At 52.8% G+C, this 12,416-nt stretch overlaps 3 long non-coding RNA genes across 4 annotated transcripts; 2 read left to right on the top strand and 1 right to left on the bottom strand.

Annotated features, from left to right (window-relative positions):
* Window positions 1-1,371: 1,371 nt before the first annotated feature.
* Window positions 1,372-5,823, bottom strand: LOC131506564 (uncharacterized). The gene is made up of 4 exons (XR_009259034.1): window positions 5,193-5,823; window positions 4,657-4,839; window positions 2,770-2,821; window positions 1,372-2,176 (listed from the first exon to the last, which is right to left on the bottom strand). It is a non-coding gene; the product is annotated as an uncharacterized LOC131506564 (long non-coding RNA).
* On the top strand, window positions 3,844-4,867 carry LOC131506563 (uncharacterized). 2 transcript variants are annotated; one of them, XR_009259033.1, is made up of 2 exons: window positions 3,844-3,937; window positions 4,514-4,867. It is a non-coding gene; the product is annotated as an uncharacterized LOC131506563 (long non-coding RNA). The 2 variants fall into 2 exon arrangements; XR_009259032.1 differs by having other exon boundaries at window positions 3,860-3,937; window positions 4,614-4,867.
* Window positions 5,824-11,117: 5,294 nt separating the features above from the next.
* On the top strand, window positions 11,118-12,207 carry LOC131506565 (uncharacterized). Its single transcript, XR_009259035.1, has 2 exons — window positions 11,118-11,249; window positions 11,764-12,207. It is a non-coding gene; the product is annotated as an uncharacterized LOC131506565 (long non-coding RNA).
* Window positions 12,208-12,416: the final 209 nt, after the last annotated feature.

The raw sequence follows: 12,416 nt of genomic DNA on the forward strand, positions 1-12,416 counted from the left end.
AGCTTCTCTGAAGCCCCACCTGACCGCCACCACCAGCACACACAGCCCCACCTTGTGTCCCTGGGGACCCCTATGGTTTTCCTGCCCTTTACTTACTGGACTATTTCTGTGCATTGTCTTTGTTTCAATTTTGGCTTTAACAGCTTTACTAATGTACAATCGACATGTCATAGGCTGTGCATATGTAAGTGTACACACCCATAAAAGAATCACCACAATTAAGAAAAAGGATTTGTCTCTCCCCCCCCCCCCCAAATTTCCCTGTGTCCCCTTGTGTGTCTTCTTCCGGCCTTCCCTGACTTGTCTCTCATTTGCAGGCAACCACTGATTGGTTCTCTGTCATCATATATTAGTTAACATTTTCTAGAATTTTATATAAATGTAATCATATGGTATATACTCTTTTTTGCCTGCCTTTTTCCCCCCCAGCCTAATTATTTTGAGATTCATCCATGTAGTAGCAATCGTTCATCCTTTTTATTGTTGAGTAGTATTCTACTGTCAGCGTATCAGTTTGTGTATCCATTTATTGTTTTAATATATATTTTTAAAACTTTTTTAATGTTTTATTTATTTTTGAGACAAAGAGAGACAGAGCATGAGCAGGGGAGGGGCAGAGAGAGAGGGAGACACAGAATCCGAAGCAGGCTCCAGGCTCTGAGCTGTCAGCACAGAGCCCAACGCGGGGCTCAAACTCACAAGCCACGAAATCATGACCTGAGCCAAAGTCGGATGCTTAACTGACTGAGCCACCCAGGCGCCCCTTGTTTTAATATATTTTTAATGTTTATTTATTTTTGAGAGAGAGAGACAGAGCGTGAGCAGGGGAGGGGCAGAGAGGGAGACACAGAATCGGAAGCAGGCTCCAGGCTCTGAGCCATCAGCACAGATCCCAATGCAGGGCTCGAACCCATGGACCGCGAGATCATGACCTGAGTCAAGGTCGGCTGCTCAATTGACTGAGCCATGCAGGCGCCCCTAATTTTAGCCATTTAGGTATGTAATCGTGTCTTATTATGGTTTTATGTTATATTTTTCTAATGACTGATGATGTTGAGCATCTTTTCACATGCTTATTTATTATCCATACATCTTGTGCAGTGAAGTGTTTGCTCAAAAAGTTTTATTTTTTAGTTTTATTTATTTTAATGTATTTACTTATCTTGAGAGAGAGAGAGAGAATATCCTAAGCAGACCCTTCACTGTCAGCACAGAGCCTGATGCAGGGCTCGATCCCACAAACTGTGAGGCCCCAACCTAAGCCAAAACCGAGAGTCAGACGCTCAACCAACTGAGCCACCCCAGGAGCCCCATGTTCAAAACGTTTTAAAAGAAAACAACTTGTGAAAGCTAAACATGTTAGGTAAATGCTGTCGTGAACTTGATTTCCGTGCTTTATTCCACTATCTACAGGTGTTGTCGTTATTTTGTCACATTTGAAAAAACCGTGGTAAAATATATACAACATAAGGCTTGCATTGTCACCATTTTTAGCTGTCCAGTTCAGCAGCACTAAGTACGCCGTCTCTTTATCGTGCGGTCATCCCCACCGTCCATCTTCAGAGCTTTTTTCATCATTCCGAATTGAAACTCGGTCCGCAGTAAACACTAACCCTCCACCGCTCCCCCCATCCCTCAGCCTCTGGCAACCACCATTCTGCTGTCTCTGAAAGTGGCTACTCTAGGGTGTCTCAAATGAATCACGCAGTATTTGTCCTTTTGTGACTGGCTTATGTCACTTAGTACAATGTCTTCCAGGCTTGTCCATATTGTAGCATATGCCAGAATTCCCTTCCTTTTTAAGGCGGAATCATATTCTTTTGCAGTGTACATACATTCTGGTCATCCATTCGTCCATCAGCAGACACCTGGGTTGCTCCCACCTTTTGGGTTATTGTGAACAACGTGGTCACAAACATGAGTGTACAGATATTTCTGTCCTTTATTAATTGCATTTTTAATTTTGCAATAAATTTTTTTAAGCAGCTGCGTTTTAATGGCTGTATCCCATTGCCTATAACAGAGCCTGACACATAGCAAGCATTTAATTAACATATGCGATGGGGCACCCGGGTGGCTCCGTCAGTTAAGCATCTGACTCTTGGTCTCAGCTCCGGTCTTGATCTCAGGGTTGTGAATTCAAGCCTCATCTTGGGCTCAGTGCTGGGTGTGAAGCCTGCCTCAAAAAACAAACAAACAGCCTACTTCAAAAAAAAAAAAAAAAAAAAATATATATATATATATATATATAGAACTAACAGCCAAATGAATGAATGAATGAATGAGTGATTCCCACCACACTGGACACCAACTCAGACGGAGCTACATCGTTGTCCTGTAGGTGGCACTCACGATGTCTTACCACCAGGCTGCTGAGTCTGTGAAGGAACTGATCTCTTTGGATCCCTTCCAGGAAGTGAAGCAAACACTTCCCCAGACTGGCTTTGTCACCCTTGCCACCACTTGTTGCCCCACGGGAGGCCCAGCTGCCTGAAGTCTCTGGGTTAGTCACAAGCCACGAACTCAAGGGGAGGCATAGCTGAGACGAGTCACAGAAGGAATTCTCTCCTCTGGGGAACCACTCACCGCATTCCTTCCTATGAAATAATAACAACATCAATAGCTAACATATTTGTGGGCTTACTCCGTGGCAGGTGCTCTGTAAGCAATATCTCATTTAACTGATAAATACCCCTGAATTAGGCACTGTAAGATTCCTTGCTCTGCAAAACAAAAAAAGCAAAGGCAAAGAGAAGTTAACTAACTTACCCATGGTCATCTAGCTGGGAAATGGAAGCACCAGGATCTGAATCTCTAGAACCTACCAGGCAGAAGAAAAACAAAAACAAAACAAAACAAAAAACCCCACAACCAACCACTCGGGCTGAGAGCACTTTTCAATAAATTATGCTGAAGTTAACCAGGATCCTTCTGAATAGTTTTTCTAAGTTTGAATAATATTTATTGAATGCGTTTTGACCAACGCACACGCCAATGTTAAGTCACGTAATCCCACCAAAAAAGATAATCACTTAACATATTAAAATGTTTCCTCCCAGTTTTTCCCCCTACTCCTGTATTTTAAGTTAGTTGATATAATGAGTGTCTTTATTCTATTAAGAAAGAGGCAAAGGGAGGTGGGGAGGGCAGGGTGCCTGGTTGATTTAGTCAGTTAAGGGTCCAACTCTTGATCTCAACTCGGGTGTTGTTTTTCTTTTTTTTATTTACATCCAAGTTGGGGTGCCTGGGTGGCTCAGTCGGTTGAGTGTCCGACCTCGGCTCAGGTCACGATCTCACGGTCTTTGAGGTGGAGCCCCGCGTCGGGCTCTGTGCTATTCGCTCAGAGCCTGGAGCCTGCTTTGGATTCTGTGTCTCCTTCTCTGTCTGCCCCTCCTCCACTCATGCGCTGTCTCTCTCTGTCTCAGAAATAAATAAGCATGTTTAAAAAATTTACACCGAAGTTAGTTAGCAGATAGTGCAACAATGGTCAACTCAGGTTTTGATCTCGGGGTAGTGAGTTCAAGCCCCGTGTCGGGCTCTGCACTGGGCACGAAGCCTAATTAAAAACAAAAAAAAAGAGGCATGGGTCCTCTTTTGGCACATGTGCCGTTTGCACCCACTCCTCCTGCCTTCTCTCCAGTAGGTCTCTACCACATGCCCACCAAGTGATACAGTAAAATCGGGAACGTTAACGTGCGGTAAGAATGATGGCATTGACAGTGAACATCCACCCTGTGCCAGGCATCGGGCCGAGGAAGCACCTCACATATGTGATCTCATGTGGTTCTCTCTCCCCCGCCCATATTCCATGGGAACCATTATTACGCTCATTTTACTGATGAGCAATCCGAGGCCTAAGATTTAACACGTGGCTCTGTCTCTTCCCTTTCCTTCCTGAATAACTCAGTCCGAACACCACCGGCCGAGGCCTAGAAAGGTAGGTGTCCACACAGAGGGTGGCAAGGGGTCTAGACTGGGGTGCCGGAGCCCCTTCTTCACCCCGAGCAGATGCAAAGCCTGTCTGCAGGAGGGTAGAAGGGCTTCTTGGGTCAGGGGGTGACTCGGTGTGGGGTATTAGGCCCTGAACAGAGTGCCCCAGCGCGAGATGTCACAACCAGAGCAGATCGAGGAGGGAGCCCATGCAGAAGTTGTGGGGGGACAGCATGGGGTATGAGATCCTGAGCAGGGTGCGGAAGGGGCTGTGGGGTGCTGGAGCCCAAGCCAGGTGAGGACGGCTTCCCTACGGAGGAGGGATCCAGCGGTGGTGGGAGACTGGTTACCAGAAGCAGAGGTTAAGTACTCGTATTACAGACCATGCAAGCCAGATGTCCCTCTGTTGGGCAAAAGAGTCAAAAAAGTAAAGGGAGGGCACTAGGACGGATCCTGTGGGTCTAGATCGCCACTGGGGTCTTGGTATGAGGTCACTGTTTGCAACACTACAGGCAGACACAGAAATAGATGATGTATATGTATAGATGTAGACGTACGAACATATCTTGATGTATATCCTTAGCTCTGTCCACTGAGAGGGCCTGGGGGCCACAACGCCCCACCCGTAACAAGCATACCTACCCCCCAAATCTCAGTTTCTGAATTCATTCTCTGCTAAAAAGAACCAGCAGCTACGGGGACAAATGGCTGAGAGAAGACACAAACCACCTAGAATATTCGCATACTCTTCGTGCAGGAAAGTGGTCAAAGATTGATGGGGACGTTCTAAAAGGACGCAGCAGCCAGCTCCAAGAGGCCTGACAGAGGACAATTTGAGTGTCAAAATAAAACACGACAAACATGGATGACAACCCACGGAACAGCACAGGGATCCGTGATGCCGCACCCCTGTAAATAGATAGACAAGTGAACTAAAGGTGCATGAAAAACAGGTTTCTTTTTCTTTTTTTTTTTTTAATTTTTTTTTTTAACGTTTATTTATTTTTGGGACAGAGAGAGACAGAGCATGAACGGGGGAGGGGCAGAAAGAGAGGGAGACACAGAATCTTAAACAGGCTCCAGGCTCTGAGCCATCAGCCCAGAGCCCGACGCGGGGCTCAAACTCACGGACCGCGAGATCATGACCTGAGCTGAAGTCGGACACTTAACCGACTGAGTCACCCAGGCGCCCCGAAAAACAGGTTTCAAAGGACTTCCCCACAAAACGTGCAATAATTGCAATGGAAAAAAAGTGACTTTACAGTGGAGAGAGCTTGGCAGACATGGGCTTCATCAAATGGCAAGAGCAACCATCCCAGTAATGGTTCCAAGTGAAATCGGGCAACAGCCCGACAGGCCTAAGTGAACACAACGCAGTCACTTCTGTGATGTTCCTGCCAAAGACTCATAGACCGAATCCAATCAAGAGGAAACCTTAGACAAGCCCAAACTGAGGACAGTCCACAAAACAACTGACGTGTAATGCACAGCATCGTGAAGCAGGGTTACGCAGGTCAAGGCTGAAGAACAAGTTCACGTTGAGCCAAATGCAACGTGTGACCCTCGGTGAGATCCTTTGCTATAAAGAACGTTATTGGAACGAATGATAGCTCTCCAGGTATGGCGGTATTAATGTCCACGTCCTGATTTTGATGGCTGCGTCCTACACAAGTAGAAGGTTCTTATTGGTGGGAAATACATGCTAAGGCACTGGGGCACGATGTAGCCAGGCCAGCAACTTACTCTTGAGGGCTCAGCAGGGGGAACAAAGGAATTTTTTTTGTTTTACTTGCAACTTTTCCGTAGGTCTTTGACACTTAAAAAATTTTTTTTATGTTTTTATTTTATTTTTGAGAGAAAGAGAAAGAGAGAGAGACAGAGCATGAGCAGGGGAGGGGCGGGGAGGGGGGGAAGAGTAGAATCCAAAGCAGACTCCAGGCTCCAGGCTCCGAGCTGTCAGCAAAGAGCCAGACACGGGGCCTGAACCCACGAACCGTGAGATCATGACCTGAGCTGAAGTCGGACACTCAACCGACTGAGCCACCCAGGCGCCCCATTGACTTTTTTTTTTTTTTTTTTTTAAGATGAATGACCATATCCAAGGTCACCTAACTAGTTAGAGGCAAGATTCAAACCCAGGTCTAGAAACCAAGCTCTCCACGTCTACTCGGAGTTGTTAGTTCACTCTTCTGTAGGACGACAGTTCATTCTGGCCTGGGGAGGCGGGCTGGGGGTGGGAGCCCCCTTAAGCTAGCCTCTATGTCTTTAGAAATGTCCCCATCGATCTTTGAGCACATCTTCATAACAACAGAATATTGTAGGCTCCTCTTGTCCTCTCCTCGCTCCAGCCGTTTGCCCTAGGAGCGCGGGTGCCTTCCGGCCGAGGTGGACACATGTTTTGCACAAATGTTTTCAACCGGTTCATCCTCTGGAGTTCACGTGCCGCTCAGTCACCGAAACTGAGGGCACTGTGCCAAGGAAAAGCAAAGTTCCCAGCCCTCTGTGCTATCGCAGCTTCCTGGGCTGCTCCAGATCTGCCTCCAGGGATAGCTGAGCTGAGTCTGGCCCCCTGGAGGGGTCTGGCCCCTTCCCACATGAAGGCTGAGGCCGGAGGGGCTCAGGCCCAGAAGGCCGCAGAAGCAGCGAAGGACTAAACGTGCTGGGGACCCTGCAGTGACGCTGAGGGGCTGCCCTCGCCCGGAAGCACCCTTTCCACTAGCAGAGGGGGCTTGGAATCACCCAGCGGCACCTACTAGTTTCACTCTCTGATTCTCAGGGAAGTATCGGGATGAGAGACCGTGGGTTTTTTTCTACCTGAAAAGTCTCAAGTCACCATGTAAACACACAGCCCTTCTGGATTTTCTATTAGAGTGAAATTTTTTAACATCTACGACGATATCTGTTGCACCTGTGCCCCTAGTGGATGGAAAGCCGGAAGGTAAACTCCACGGCCAGAAAGAAAGCAGTCCTAGTCTGACACAGAGACCACAGGATGGCACCCCACGGTCGCTAACTTTTTTTTTGGACCACGTCGGTCGGCACCGACCCTCTCCAGGTGGGTGTCAGTGGCCCCTCTGGGCTCTCTCTTCTTCCCCTCATCTCCTGGGGGGCCTCCCTCTCTCCACGCCTGTGCGCTCCCCACAGAATCCTGGCAGAACCACAAACCTCTGGCTCAGGCCTCGCATCCAGTCCACCTGGTCCCCAGGCCGTGGTGCTGGAGGGGAGGCGGGTCTGGGGAGCTAAGAGGGTGGGAGTATGGGGGGGGGCGTGTCACATAAAGGGAAGTGGGCCCTCTCGGGCTATGGCGCAATGACATTCCCAAAAGACATGTCTCCCTTGGGGATGCCTGGATGGCTCAGTCACCAGCTCTTGATTTCGGCTCAGGTCATGATCTCACAGGCCGTGGGTTCGAGCCCTGCATCAGGCTCTGCGCTGACAGCCCAGAGCCTGTTGGGATTTTCTCTCTCTTCCTCTCTCTCTCTGCCCCTCCCCTGCTCTCCCTCTCTCTCTAAAAATAAAAACATTTAAAAATAAATAAGAGACCTACTCCTCTGGATGAGCTAGTGAAGCAGCCACAACAATCCCTCGCATCCCGCGTGCCTTTTTTGCAGTGTGACTTTCGCCACTCTTATCAAAAGATGGTGCCCATGACCCTCCAGAGGCCCTGTGACTTTTTTAGTCCGCAGAATGCAGAAGTGCCTCCTGGGCCTTGGCGAGAAAGGCCACTCAGAACCAAGGAGCCGTGCGGCTAAGAGCCGGCCTGGCCCACGGAAACGTGGAGGGCTCCGTGGAGAACCGAGGGGCTCCAGCTGAGAGCCGGCACCCACCGAGCCACGTGAGTGAGGCCACCGCGGACCCTCCCCGATAGGCTCCCATCTGACCGCCACCTCACAAGCGACCCCAGGCGGCAAAACTGCCCCCCTCTGAGCCCCACACAGATGGCCCGTTCACGCACAAACGGCCGGCTTGAAGTCACTAGGTTTTGGGGGGTAGGAAGTTGTTACCCTGGAAAGACGCAGAAGGGGAGGACAGATGTGCAATCCACCGGTGGCACCCGCAAGTGACTAGTGAGAGCCCAAGACACGTTCGGCTCGCTCCGGGTGCCGTAGGAAGGCAAAGACGTATCTGGGGGCATCTCCACCAGGGAGGAAAAATTAAAATTCATTGACATAAAACAAGGGCAGGCCACTCCCGAGCACACAGACGTGTGTGGAGGGGCTCTGAACGCTCTGAACAAGGCTGCAGCTGTCGGGGAGGCACTGAAAATGGTGAGGCGTGCACGAGGCCTGCAGGAGGACCGGCGGAGAGCGGGGAGAACATTCTAGGCGTGGATAGCAGGGGGTGAAAACAAATAAATGAGCTTTGCTGAGGAGCGGGGCAGCATCGCACTGAGAGGACAAAGGGTTCACTGGGATGCTTCAGCGGCAGTGAAAAGCTGACATCAGCAAAACCCAACCGGCCTGGCAGTTTGTAAAACGCTATGGAAGACCTCCCAGAACGAGCCTTTCGGGGCGCCTGGGTGGCTCAGTCACTGAGCGTCTGACTCTTGATTTGGGCTCAAGTCGTGGTCTCACGGTTTGTGAGTTCAAGCCCTGCATCGGGCTCCGCGCTGACCGTGAGGAGTCTGCTTGGGATTATCTTTCTCTGTCTGCCCATCCCCCCCCTCGCAAAAATACATAAATAAACAACCACAACCACAGACAGATTGAGCCTTTCGTCAAAGCAGGGCCCACCTGGAGAAGGAAAGGAGGCAGGGGCCAGGCTCAGGAGGGTCTGGCTGACCACTGCACTCAGGAAGGAAGGCAGAACATGCCCAGAACGTGGCTCGGCCCCACACCGTGCCATCAGTCAAACTGCTTCCTAAATCAGGGTCCACGGGTATTGCAAAGAGAAGCGTCACCTGTCCTGGCCAGCATCCGGGCACTCACACAGCCTTGCTCTGCCCCAGGGAAGAGGGCACTGGGGGAACCCCAGTGTCACAATGCCTCTCCCCCCCAAATCGGCCACACCTCTCCAGCCTTCCTCCTCCCTTCTCTTCGGGGAGGTACCGCCCTCCCTGCCAGGCTTTTCCAGGCTCCCCTCCGTGTTGCCTCAGCCATGCCAGGGCACTGATCTCACTGGAAGGTGGCACCCACTGCATCCCATAAAGATGGGAGTCCCATCCAACAACTGCCTTAGCGTGGGAGGCGCCATTTGAGACTGCACCTCCCTTAAGGGAAGCAATACGGCCAGTATCCTTACTCCTAATTTACAGGTGGAAAAACTGAGTCATGGAAATGATTTACCAGGGTACTCTCAACGTTTCAGTGACTCATCAGGGCCAAGATCCCACACGGTCCAAACTACAGGCTGTGTGGCTCGGAGCACGTATCTCTGCTCTGTGCTGCATCACAGACAAGGGACGTAGCTGGAACCAGAAGTGTTGCCTAGGGCTCTACTGGGGCATTTCCGGGGTCCCACCTCCCAGACCCTGTTAGGTTTCCACCATTCAAGCGAGAACCCCAGACCCAACATCTAGTTGCAAATCAAGGAATTCTGGCTGGGGACAACCTGGGCGGGTCTGTGTACCTATGAGAGAGATAATGCCCTCCAATGCGTGTCTTTGTGCGTGTGTCCGTGCTGATGCAGTCGGTATCAGTAAGTTCCCTCTGTTGTGACGTTTCAGAATCTTCTAAAAAGAATAAACAAGTTGAGACCCTGGCCTTAACGTAGAGGGAGGCTGCAGGGGGCTGTGCATCCCAGAAACAGATGGCCACCTAGGTCGGGCACCTATTCCGAGGCCGCTTAGCCATTCTGTCGGACTCTATTCGGCTCTTATCTGTGTTCCCAGTATCCAGAGAAGCCCCACAAATCATCTTCCATCTCCTTCCAGAAGGGAAAAAGGCTAAGTGTGTTAAGCAGTGGGATGCTGGGAAAACCACAACAGTGCCATTCACATAGATCACAAACCCTTACAACAGTGAGCTATTGTCCCGCCTACTCACGAAGACCCCACGGCTCAGAAAGGCTACCTTGGCCAGGTGACGTTGCCCAGCATGGGAGCGTCGCCTTGCACCGGGCGGACTCCGCAGGGTGGACTAGCCTGGAACCTCCGGGCGCCCTCCCACTCCTCCAGTCCTTGACCCCAGCAAACCCGTGTCCCTGCCGCCATCTCATCACTCCCTCTGCCTGGGGCGCCCACGTCTCCACCGCCAGAGGCTAGATCGCCCCCAGGGCCCACGCCTCCTCCGCCCTGGAGCTCACACCTCCGTGCTCAGGTCCCCTCAACGACTCCCCATAGCCGCCCCTCTCTCCGGGTCCTCCTGGTTGCCTGTATTCCACTCTCCATCCCACTCACCCGCACCGCACAGAGCGCACAGTAGGTGTGTGGGTCGCTGGGTGCCCCCCACCCCTCCAGCAAGCACCAGGGACACGACCCCGACGTCCCTCCCCTCGGGCGCGGGTTCCAGCAGCTAAGGGAGGGAAGGGCGGCGGCTGGAGAACGGCCTGGGAAGCAGCGAAAAGCCCAGAAACGTGCTGTGACCGGAAACCTCCCGGGCGCGGCGAGGGTGCCAGAGCCAAGGCTGAGCGGGCGCCGGTACGCCCGGCCCCGAGGGCCCTAGACGGCCCAGGACGGCCCCCTCCCGCGCCGCCCCGTCCCGTGCCCTGATGGGCCAGTAATGGTTCTCCAGAGCCACCGTCTTCCACGGGAAGAGGGACGCAGCCACGCCGGCTGAGACCAGGCCTCCGCCCCCCTCCCCTCCCCACCCCACCCCACCCCACCCTTGTCCCCTGTCCCCTCCCTCTTCCCCCCGCCCCCTCTTCCCCCCGCCCCCTCCCCTTTCCTCCCCGCTCCTCCCCCTGCCGCCCGGCCCCCCTTCTCCCACCCCGCCCTCGGTGCCGCCGCGCCCTTCCCGCCCCGCCCCGGCCCCGGCCCCCCGCGCACCCCGCGGCGCAGTCTCCCGGCGCCGCGCGTCACCGCTCGGCCCACCTCCTCCGCAGCCAATCAGTCCTCTCCTCCGCATCCGGCCGTTCCTCCCCCGGGAAACCTGTGGCCCCAGACGCGGAATCCAGGACAGTGTGTGCAGTAACCGTGCGCTAGGGCAAGTCCGGCGCTGCAGAAACCGGAGGGCGGGGCGGAGTGGGGGCGCGACGGGAGTCCTGGAGCCGTAATCGGGGGGGGGGGGGGGGGGGGGGGCTGCAGTTGGTCACGTGCGTTTGAGCACTTTATGACTTACAAAATGCTTTCCTAGGAATGCTCTCACTTGGGCCGCGGAACAACCCGGGGAAGATGGTGTTATTATCTCCTTTCACGGGGGAGGAAATTAAAGCTTGGAGAGGTAAAGGAATTCGCCCAAGGTCCCAGACTGGGCGGCGGAGCCTGGTCGGGTCAGACCAGATCCGGGCCGCGCTCCACCGTCCTCTTGTTCGGAAAGCCGAGCACACGTTGAAGCACGGGTGATTGTCTCCATCAGCCCCGATCTCGGTTTCCGATCCACTTGCCTGGTCTATTCTTCTAAGCGTTTCGATGGTAGGGCGTGGGAAAACGGGGGAGATGCTGGGGTGAGAGGCGGAGTTTAAGCAGGGACGTTGAGGGTGAGGACACCAAGGGAAAGGAGTAAGTTCAAAGGGTTGCGGTGCGATTTCTTCTGCTACAAGCCTGGTTGCTGGCAGGGGAGAATCTGCATTCGCAAAGGAAAGCCCTGGGAGCTTTGGGTGGAGTGGCAGATCACTCTTCACTCGCGAGTGCCCCCGAGGAAGCACAGAGCTGGGTGCTTCTTGAATCCCGGGGCCAGGCTGATGGGGGGAGGGGGGCGCCCGGGCCAGTCTGATGGGGAGGGGGGCGGGGGGCAGCCCGCTCCAATTGCAGCGCCAGAACGCGCGCCCGAGGACACACCCAAAACAAGGGGCCCAGAATAAAGACCTCGAGGGTGCCTCGGCTGTGACCGGTTGCTCCTTCAGCAGCTTGCCGTGCCCGCGGGCCCTCGCATTCCCTGCAGCTTCTTCCTGCCGATGTCCGCAGAGCTCACGTCCTCTGCCGCAAAGGACTCGTTCCCAGCGAGGCCTCCCTGACCCCCTCGCTGCCTAATTTCCCTAAAACCCTAGCCCTCGGTAGGGTCTACGCAGTGCTTCTCAAACCTGAATGTGGAATCACCTGGGCATCTTGCTGCAACCCAAATGCACATTCAGCGGGCTCAGGACGGGTCCCCAAGTTTCTAAGAGGTTCCCACCTTATGTTGCTGCTGCCCGTCCGCCTGGGCATGTGGAGGACATTTTAAATAGAAAAGATCAAACACACTTAGACTGTATTTTCATACTGATCTTTTTTTTTTTTTTTTTACTCCGTTTTTCCCTGCACTAGAACATAAATTCAGAAGGGTAAACGATTTGGTCTAGTTTGTTCCCCACTATGCCCTCGGCACCTAGAAGGGGTATCTGGTACACAGTAGGGGCAGTGGTTCCCAAAGAAGGAATGAATGAAATACAAGCCAAAAAAGAAAACAGGG

Source organism: Neofelis nebulosa, chromosome 3 (genome assembly GCF_028018385.1).
Source record: "Neofelis nebulosa isolate mNeoNeb1 chromosome 3, mNeoNeb1.pri, whole genome shotgun sequence".
In the NCBI taxonomy this organism is placed as follows: Eukaryota; Metazoa; Chordata; class Mammalia; order Carnivora; family Felidae; genus Neofelis; species Neofelis nebulosa.